The 10,622-nt window shown below is 24.9% G+C and overlaps 1 protein-coding gene across 4 annotated transcripts in view; it reads left to right on the top strand.

Annotated features, from left to right (window-relative positions):
* The first annotated feature begins 291 nt into the window (after positions 1-291).
* The window catches only part of LOC114119520 (adipokinetic hormone/corazonin-related peptide receptor variant I-like), a 78,177-nt gene continuing 67,846 nt past the window's right edge, over positions 292-10,622 (top strand). For 2 of the 4 annotated variants that reach the window (XR_007603600.1, XM_027981097.2), the window contains exon 1: positions 292-779. The gene's annotated coding sequence lies outside the window, so the exon portion shown is untranslated. Of the gene's footprint in view, positions 780-9,482; positions 9,562-10,622 lie in introns of all 4 variants that reach the window. The other 2 variants (XM_027981099.2, XM_027981101.2) reach the window with 2 other exon arrangements.

Here is a 10,622-nt window from a genome sequence, read left to right as displayed (position 1 = left end):
AAATTTATGAAAATCTTATTCATACACACCAGACGACGGCATCCATCACAATAATAATGTGACGAGTAAGCACGACGCGCGGAATCCGTGCCCATCCGCGGGACAAAGTATTGTTGTTATTATTGTTACAGTATATATTATAATAATATAGTCGTACAACATGTAATATGTATATTACGTTTTTTTTTTTTACTATTGCTTTTTTTTTTTTTTGTATAAATTATGCGATATCGAGTTGACCCGAACCCGGTTCGTCCGCGTGACCTCCAAATCAGACTGCAGCGGCCGTGGCGGCGGCGGCATTAGCGGTAGCGATGGCGGCAACAGGCCGCGCCGGGAGATTGATATAGTAATAATAATAATAATAATAATATTATTTTTCGTGTGGTCAGTTTCCTAGACGTCGTTGTGCGTGTACGCAACTACGTGCGTACGTACGTGCTGTACTACCGTCTAACACGTAGTACTGTCCGTTGTCGTCTTCAAAAGTTCCTCCACGGCTCCACCCCTCCTCGGCGACTACCCCTCACACAGTAATCGCGAAATAATAATAATAAACGTTTTATCAACTGTTATTATTAGTGTATCGTGGACACTGGACAGTCAGTGCGCGTGTGCGTGTGTGTTTTGTTGGTCGTATTGCTGTGGTGCGCGCTTAGTACATTTTTCACTTTTTTTTTGTAATTTTACGTATACATTATAGAAGAAAATTTTTTTTTACTCGTGAAACAATCAGTTCTTGCAGTCCAGCTAGTCACCACCCTTGGCCGTAATCACAGGTATACTATTTAACCCTATAACGGATTTAATTCACCTATAATTTTAACTGTTAATAATTACACACATATATATATATTATATATATATATACGTATGTACATTGACTCCCGAGGATTATTATTATTTTCCACCCGAAGTTGTATAACATTCTATACTGTACCGATCACACTCTGTAACGAACTAGAATGTATTATAGTATATAAAAATGACGTATCAAAGGTTAAAAGCATCTTTTTTTTACTCGTACTTATTGCAATTGTTTATGAAAAACATGTCCGACGAATATAAGTCCATAAAACTTTGTGCCAGCTAAGGTTTATTAAATTTCAACAATGATGTGCATAATCTTTTTAACTTGTCTTATAGAAATACTGACGTACTAAATAATAAGGTGACGGCGTCATATTAGGTTTGTATACGTAAATATAAAGTTATTATTTTGTTTGTGTATAATATATCGCAGTATTTAATAGTATACCTACCTATAATCTATATTATTAAATGCATCATGTGTTACGAATTATTTTAGAGTTGTAGGGTTAAGTTTTAATTCAGTATCGTACATTGTTTTATCAATAATTTTTGTATGTACGCACGTGTTAGTGTCTTCAGTACATACAATGTTTTTGTCATGGTCAATTTTTAAATAAACAATAAAATATTTTTAATTTAAATAATTTTTAAATTGAGAAATTGAAATTCTTAAAGAGATAATTTAATCATTTATTAGTATTTATATATATTTTTTATAGATTATTTCTAGCTAGTGACGTTTCTTTTAATCAGTTTGCGTTATTTATATTAACTTAATATATTATCACGATAAACAGAAGAAAAAAAATGAATATTTATGAAAATAATTGATAAAATCAAAGCATAACAATTTTAGTTAATAAAAACAAATGGCAAGGGCAAGCAATGTTGGAGACAGGAATAGCTGTGATTTCAAAGTTTTAAATTATATAAAGAAAAATTAAAATGATTTTTTATCTTTTGAAACCATATTTACAGACAATAATTAATAAGTAGGCGTTTTCTAAATATTTGTAGTAGGTATTCGATTTGAAAATATAATTATGTTAATTTTCACTTATCCACTATATTGAAACTTGATCTAATTAATATGTTAAGTAAATCTTCTAAAATGAATTAAACATTTGTTATAACTTATAATGGCTATAATAATTGAATAGATATTGTATTCAACCATTAAACGTAATACATAGTATTATTATAAAAAAGCTACGTGTGATAAAGAATGTAAATGGGTTGTCGGGCTAGCACACATAATGGTAGATTGTAAAGATTGAAATGATAGTCGGTAAAATCATAAGATGGGTTCAGTACAACATTTACCCATGACTCGTGACATTCTTACATTTTACAAAAATTTTTAATGTAACATATCTCCGTCACCGTTGGCAATTGGCATTTAAACATTTGTCAGCTGGACGACCGTTAAGCCATCACTAGATGTACATTTATTAGAATCTTCTTTTTGTTATTTTTTAAATACTCGTCAATAGTGTATGGAATGGTATTTTGCGTTTTTACGAATAAAAGATTAGAAAGATTATTCCACTATTTGAAATAGTTAACACGTGGCAATATGCACACGCTGCATAATGTAATAATGATGAATTGTTTACGATCGAATAATAGTTATTATACGTATATCATGACTTTGATTATACAGTATAGAACAATACTATTATGTTAAATCGTCTATAATTTTAAGCTAGTTGAATTAGTTACATTAGGGATATTCAATTATTTCTATCCAATAGAATTTTTAAACTGTATTAATGTTTACACTAAATTAAGAAGTTATTATACTATATTATCAATATGAATCGTAATTTGTGTTGTTTAAAAAAAATATAATAGCTCATAGAATAGTTGGTTAATAAGCTTTTAAATATTATATAGATCCATATTATTTTAATATACCTTGCTAGGTTTTTTTATTTGAATTATTTGCATAGCTTACGTTTATAAATTCCAAATCGTACCAATTTAATTATTGATATGAATAAAATTATTAATAAGTTATAACTAATAACTAAAATAATACAAATAATAACAATACATTAAATTAAGTCTTTAACACTTATAATTAAATGGCCATAATACGAATAGAATAATTATTAACAGTGATATTGAAAAACGAGTACCTAAATAATTCAAACGATAGATAGTAAAAGTTTTTTTAATAATTTTATTGGAATGAGTGCCACTTAAATGTGCTATACCTACATAATAATAATTTTTATTTAATTTAAACTTTATTTGTAACATTAAATACAATTATATTATGATGTTAACATTTTGAAAAGTATGTACCTATAGTTATTAATAATAATCAATACTATGAATTTTATGGATAATTAATATTGAAATATAGTGAAAAACATTAATTACAATTGATTACTGATAATTAAAAAATTAGTGATAAAAATATTTGGTAATATTTTATCATTGTTAGATCATATTTTATACAACTATATACATTTAAGGTAAAATTAATGATTATTCATAAAAAAACGAAATAATGAGCATATATGATTTAGATGGGCTATATTAAGAAACTTTATGTGTTTATTTTAAATCATGAAGTTATTATAATTATTAATTATATTATGTAACTTTTTATGCACTCTTACCAGTCCTCTATCTGAGAAAAAATATCATTAAATTGTAAATTCATTACTGTTGATAGATTAATTAGTTTAGGATTATTGCTGTATAAAATTGAACGTGTAAGTTATTATTGATATAATCTGATTTGTCTGACTTTTATAAAAATAGAAATGAACTATAGTTGTAAGTATAACGTAAAAATTTAATAACCATTAAGTTAATGTTATTGCTGTTGCGGAAATATATGTATGCATTTTTTTTTTAAATGTTTTGTTCTATACTTGTTAGGTAGTTGTTTCTAGACTTATTTAAATTATAATTCAGGAAAATATTGATTATAACTTATAAATTATAATACTTATAATAATTAATTCACATATACCACTATAATATATGATTTTTAGTGATATGTTAAAACCAGTATAGTTAAACATTTAGTATTATTACTATAACATCAGAACTAGTTTTTATGTTAATTTTTATACATGAAAAAAATTCATTGATACATATTATTCAGGTAGAAGATTAAAGACACTAATGACAAACACTATTATTATCTTGTTAATATGATTTTAATCTTTTTTTTTTTATATTAAATACAAATTTAAAGCTTTGAACTTAGATTTTTGTTTGAATTTTATTTAAGTTATTTAATTAAGAGCATTATGTGTAGTATAATTTTTTAATTTTAATAGGTAGGCTAGACTACATTTTTACATTTATTTTTTTTCTAAAAATATTCCGTATCAGCAAAAATGGATACCATTTTACGTATTGTTGTTAACATACGTAATAACATATTCCAATATTTAATTATTCAAACTTATTTTGTGGGAATTAAGTTTAACTCGGTTATATTATAGCTTTACACTACAAAAAATAATTAAAAATTAAAACTCATATAATATGTATGACTTGTATGTATTCCAAAAGGAATAACGATATTGAATATAGTATATAGATGTTTGTGGCCTTTCTGAAAATAATTTAAGTACATAATATGTATACTATACGTATCTTCAATCGAAACGGAAATCAATACGAATGTTTTGTAACGAGAAAGAAATTATGGATGAATATCAGAATATGATATTATTTAGTAATTCAACATAGAAACGCAACTAGATAAAATTTGCTATAAAAGTGTAGATGAGACATAAAAAAAAGAAAGCTTGGAGTCAGAGTTTTTTTTTTTAAATGCCAACTGTTGACAATAAAAATTAACTTCATACAATATTATGTTATAAAATTAAATAGGAAAAAAGAATTCAACAAAACATAATAAAAGCATTTTGTTATCAGGAACACGATCATAGCTCTTTTAGATCAGGACACAGTACTTTTCAGTCCATCATTGCATATTCGGACCATAAAAACCGAGGTTAAAATAATAGTAATAATAATAAAAAAAAAAGTTTTCAAGAATAAATAATTTAATGCTGGTGTCTGTGTACCAACTTTTTAAAAAAAAAATTATTCGTAATCGTAGTACGCTTATATTAATTATAATGCCGGACTCGGTAAACTCAGCAAATTCAGATCACTAAAAAAATAATTTATATGTTGATTCTGCTTCTATTTAAAATAAACTCATTATTATACGTGTTAATAATCATATACAATTGCGCAGGTAACATAATATGGTTTTTAGTGACCTTTATGTGTCACCAGTCGGCAGTTAATAGCTATAGATAAGTAACAATAGTCGGAAACCGGAAGGAAAGCTTAGTAGGCGCGTTGTTGAAAAAAAAATGTCTGCTAATTTTAAATCTATGAACTATTTTGATTAGATTTTTAAAATATATTCAATTATTATATTATTGCGTTGTGATTTTCAATAGATTTAATAAATCAAATACATTTTTAGTGTATATAATCTATACTAAAGACATATTTAAACAAGTTGAACTGGTTTTGTAGAAACGGCCTTCTAACATAAAATATTTATTTATCAAAGAATCATTTTAATTGTTTATCTATTTTAATATGTTATATGTGATTTTTATATTTTTAAATGTAACCGATGACAAGTTTATCTATTAAATTTCATTCAGGTAACAACTAACAAGTTTTGTCCTTTTAAATAGAACATTTTTATAGAAGTTACTTAATAATAATAAAAGTAATAATGATTCAATTTCAGTGTCGGTATAGTATTTCTATAAAATCTAACAATTAAATGTGATTATAATTTAGTTAAATTTTAGCTTTTAATATTTTATAAAATTAATTTTAATATTTTAACAGTAAGTAAGAACAATATTAAAAATTATAAAATCCCTAGAAAGTTCATAAAATATTGTAAAATATTAAAAAAAAAATTCTGATAGTGCTTTAATTAAATATTATAACATATTAACACACACACACTATAGAGCTAATTATGTACAGAATACAAATTATTAAAATACTTATAATTTATTAGAAATTTTTAATTTTACAATTTATTTTAAATACGAATATTCTGAAACATGTTTTTTAGAATAAGGAAATGTACTGTAAATATATTATGTAAATACATTGAAATTGTATTTTGAAAATTATGAATTTAAATTCATAAACATTATTAAATTTTTCTGAACTCCAAGTTTTTATTTTGAAAGATGAATATTCTATGCATAATTGCATTCAATCTTGTTTTATCGTTTAAATAATTCATATTTTGGCATACGTTTTTATAGCTAAATAAACTACAAGTCTTTTAATGCGTTTTTCAATAGCTTTATGATTGAACTTTGCTCTACCATCTAACACGTTATCAATCATTTTAGAACACATGTACGCCCACAGTTTCATTCCCGTTCTGTATTATATCTATTATCAGCCTTTTAATTAAAACATAATCTACAAAGATTGTTATTTCTTTGTGGTATTTGCTTTTGTTGCGTATTACATACTTACTGAATATCATGCAAGACAGGAAACGAATAATTTTTCTTTTTACTATAATGGCGGGTTTGGTATCGATTTATTTTATTTGTATCAGATTATTGAATGTCTCCTTGAACTATTTATAATGAGCTAATTTAGTTATTTTTCTTTAGCTATGAGCAACGACATTTACTTGGAGATTACCAATTATGTTAGAATATGATACTAGAGTAACTATATATTATACTATATTGTGTTAAAAAGTAAATTCAAACTTATTTGTAGTTGTGTTTATTTTTTAGACATTTAGATTTAGATAAATCTATATAACACGCAGCTTAAGTTAATATCTCGTTACCTAGTATTATTAAAACACAATTTTGCTGTTATCTATGATTTATATTATAAAATAATTATAAAATAAAAAGTAAATATAGTTATTAGGTAAATAATAAAATATTTTATTCTTATTTTTTAACTATATTTTTGATAATATTGATGTTTAATAGTATGTACAATGTACATAAATAGTATAATTTACATACTTTTATATGATGCAATCCATTACTCACCATTCATTATCATTATAATAAATAATAACACTGCAAAGAACAACAACTATTTATTAAATTAGTTAATATTGTATAATATTATATATTGTTACTAAATAGGTGCTAGGAATTTTATACGAGAGTGTAAGATAACTCATTCTAACTCATAGAACACCCAAATAGGTTTATGTAGGTATATAAAATCACAGCAATTATAAAAAAGGGGCACCTATTAATTGTTGGTTATTATTATTTTGAAATCTAAGAGGTGCAAGGGTAGTAAGTACTATAAATTAGCAATTTATAAAATAGTTCGATAATTTCATTGTTTTTTAATCACGTCAATACATTACATACTTTATGTTATAATATAAATTTAAGTTGAGTACGTTATGATGCAAAGCATCTATTTTTATTAAAATGAAACTGTAAAATTATGCTTTATGTTAGGCACTTCAGTAACTGTTTAGAAATGTCATTTCAATTCTAAGTTGGAAGAATACATAATTATTGATAAATGAGGATATTTATACAGTTATTATGTATTAAAACTTTATAGGAAAATAACAGTATAATAATGGTCACATTCATAAGTGGTTATTAATTTTAATTTTTAAGTTTAAAATAATAATTTAATTAATTCAACATTTTTAATAGTTCACCCAATGAATGTACCAAACAACGTATTAACAATTTAAAACCATAGCTCATTCTTCATTCATTATTCATGAAGTTTTTGTGTATCCAAAGTAAATCTTTTATATTATTAACTGTACTTATAATATAATTAAGAGGTATAAAGAGGTAAAGTTTGTACATTTGTGAGTTTATTTGTAAGAAGTAATCTCCTAGAACTATTGAACCGATTTTGAAAATTCTTTCATCAGTAGAAAGCTACATTATTTCTCAGTGACATAGGCTATATTTGATTATGAAATAAGTAATATAAATATTTGTCAATCAATCCTGAGAAAAAATGGGCTTATGCATTGATTTATCGGTGTACGTTGACTATTGGTGAATAAAATGTTTTAGGCGAATATTCAAAAATATTTTTCTTTAGTTGTTCAATATAAAAGTCTGTGGTAATATAAATCTATCTCAAAATCTATATAATATATAAATGTGAAAATAGAAATCTTTGTCTTGTATGTTCTCCAATAAACAACTCATTTGATTATCTTGTTTTTTTTTCATTTATTTTATGTTACCATTTATTAGTTTTCAAGTCATTATTAAAAACCAGTATTTTAGGGAATACTATATCGTTGTTAACATGGCGAACTTTGTTGTATAAATGTATATAATATTCAAAAAATAAATTGATTTGTCTCTTATACTTCAGATAATTTTTGTAATGTTGAATTATGTTTTCATTGCAAGATATCTAACGTGAATTCAAAATATAATCTGTTATTATTATAAAATCATGATTTAGTTGGACGCATAAACCAATTTAAAGTAGAGAGCTGGCAGGTTAGATTGGGTTAATCATAACTCACAATTGATCCATAATATTACCTGGAAATGAAATTTTAAAATAACTATGCTAAATAATATAATACAAAATTTTAAATGTTGGTTACCTATGTGTACTTTGAATGCATTTTAATGATATATATTCAGGGTGTGGTTAACATATTATTATATAATAGCTTTTAAGTATAATTTGTGATATTAATAATTTCAATTTCCATACTGTTGATTATTTTATTAAATTAATAAATATTTTTCTATGAAAAATGTTTTTTATATCAATAATACAATTAACGATAGTTTTTATACAATATTATGTAGGTATTAATGATAATACAATATATTATCATTAAGTGTATTTACTAAACATTTTTTTTTTTACCTCATGACAAGATAGATTTTAATTTTTTTATTATTATTTTTATTTAAGAATAACAGGTAAACACATGAATTATATTTGTATTTTTATATTTATTAAATTTAAATAATAATGATGAATTTAAACTTAAATTAATCTATTCAATCCTAATTTTTAGAGAAATGAGAAAAAATTCTTAATTGATAATTCTGTCCAAAATATTTTTACTAAGTGGTTAGATATTTAGTTTTTGTTCCTAATTGAACGGTCACTGTAATACTTGGTGATGGGTATCAGAGCATTTGTTTGATGGGAAAGAGGATGACGCATGAGTGACTTTAAGTGTATAAAAGATTGGTTGGTGTTCATAAAAATTGGATAATTTACAAATATATAGTGATTATTTAACTCACATAAAATATAAATGATTTATTACACGCTATTGTAAAACACTGAAATTTACGGGCCATTGACATTTTTACAGGTAGTCTTATTTCTGATAGATAGAATTTGATGTGGGAGGCTTGCTGTCATTACTAAATTATAATCGTTCGTCCAAAATGAATTTTTTAAATAAATATAAAAGTTGTAAGTTATTTATAAATACTATGAACTAATACATAATTTTTGACTTGAATTTGAATGAATAATATAATATGCTCAACGAATTTGTCATAAATCAATTAAAGTTTAACTTATACTTTAACGTTTTACTAATTTAAAATTAATAATATAAATATATTCTAAAATATCCTTAGAAATAGAGATGTATTACTGTATCTGCTAATAAGAATCGTTTTTTTTAGATAATATTTAACGAATTATCGTTGAATTCAAAATTAGCACATCCACCACAATAACCAGTGACTTCTCACTACTCAGTTTGTAAGTACACTCGAAAATGAATTCTTCGATTTATTACAGTACCATCTGGTTACATATAACATGTATTTATTTAATGGTTCACTAAAATTTAATGAACCAATCTATCAATCACGAACCACTAAAACATGTTTAGGGTACCATTAACTCACTAATGATTCATTAAAGTTTAGTGATGTAGCATACTTAGTATATTATGTTCCTATCAGGTGTTCCTATCAGTACTTCCTATCTATAGTTTATTTTTATTTTGAAGAATTCCGCTTTATAAAATTCAATTTACATGGTTGAAATGGTGTTTAGGACGATTTTGAAGCTAGTGATTCATAATAAATCTCTAGGGTCCTTATACCAATTTAAGACTGATCCCTTGGGTATTCACTATAAAGACTCGATTGTTTGACATATCTGCGGCACAGATCATTTAAAATCATAGCTGCACTGCTCCATTGTAGAGTATCTCTACTTAAAAATATTAACATAATATAGGTAGTATATATTTTATTTTATTTATGAATAGTGCTATCTTTATAATAAACTTGAATAACTATTCGAAGATATATGAATAAATTTGAACAGTATATATAAACATCATTATTATCATTTTTATATGTATTTTATATAAGTACTAGGTGTACCTATAGTATATTATATTATATACAATAAATACTTTTTTTTCCATGTACAACCGCTACACAAGGGCCGTACTGTCTGCACATTGCTTGACCCCCATGCAGCATCATTTATTTAATAAAATATTTACAGCTTTGGATTTGGGTTCACACGGGTGTGTATTGTACCACAACCTCATGATAGCTCACAATATTTAATAAGTGGCCGAGGCTTTAATGGGGATAGTTGGGGCTATATACAATACTTATAATATATGACAATAATAACATAAAAGGAACAGTTTAAAATAAAAATTGTATTTAAATTATTATTTATCTATATTAATAAAAGGCAAGGTTGGTGTGTGTGTTAACGACTTACAACCAAGTCTATCATTCTCATAGTTCTAAAATTTTAATGTAATCAATGTAATCACTCAAGGATATGCACTT

The sequence above is a fragment of the Aphis gossypii genome, chromosome 1 (genome assembly GCF_020184175.1).
Source record: "Aphis gossypii isolate Hap1 chromosome 1, ASM2018417v2, whole genome shotgun sequence".
Classification (NCBI taxonomy): domain Eukaryota; kingdom Metazoa; phylum Arthropoda; class Insecta; order Hemiptera; family Aphididae; genus Aphis; species Aphis gossypii.
The sequence above is the reverse complement of the archived record's forward strand: the minus strand, read 5'-3'. Positions and strand labels throughout refer to the sequence as shown.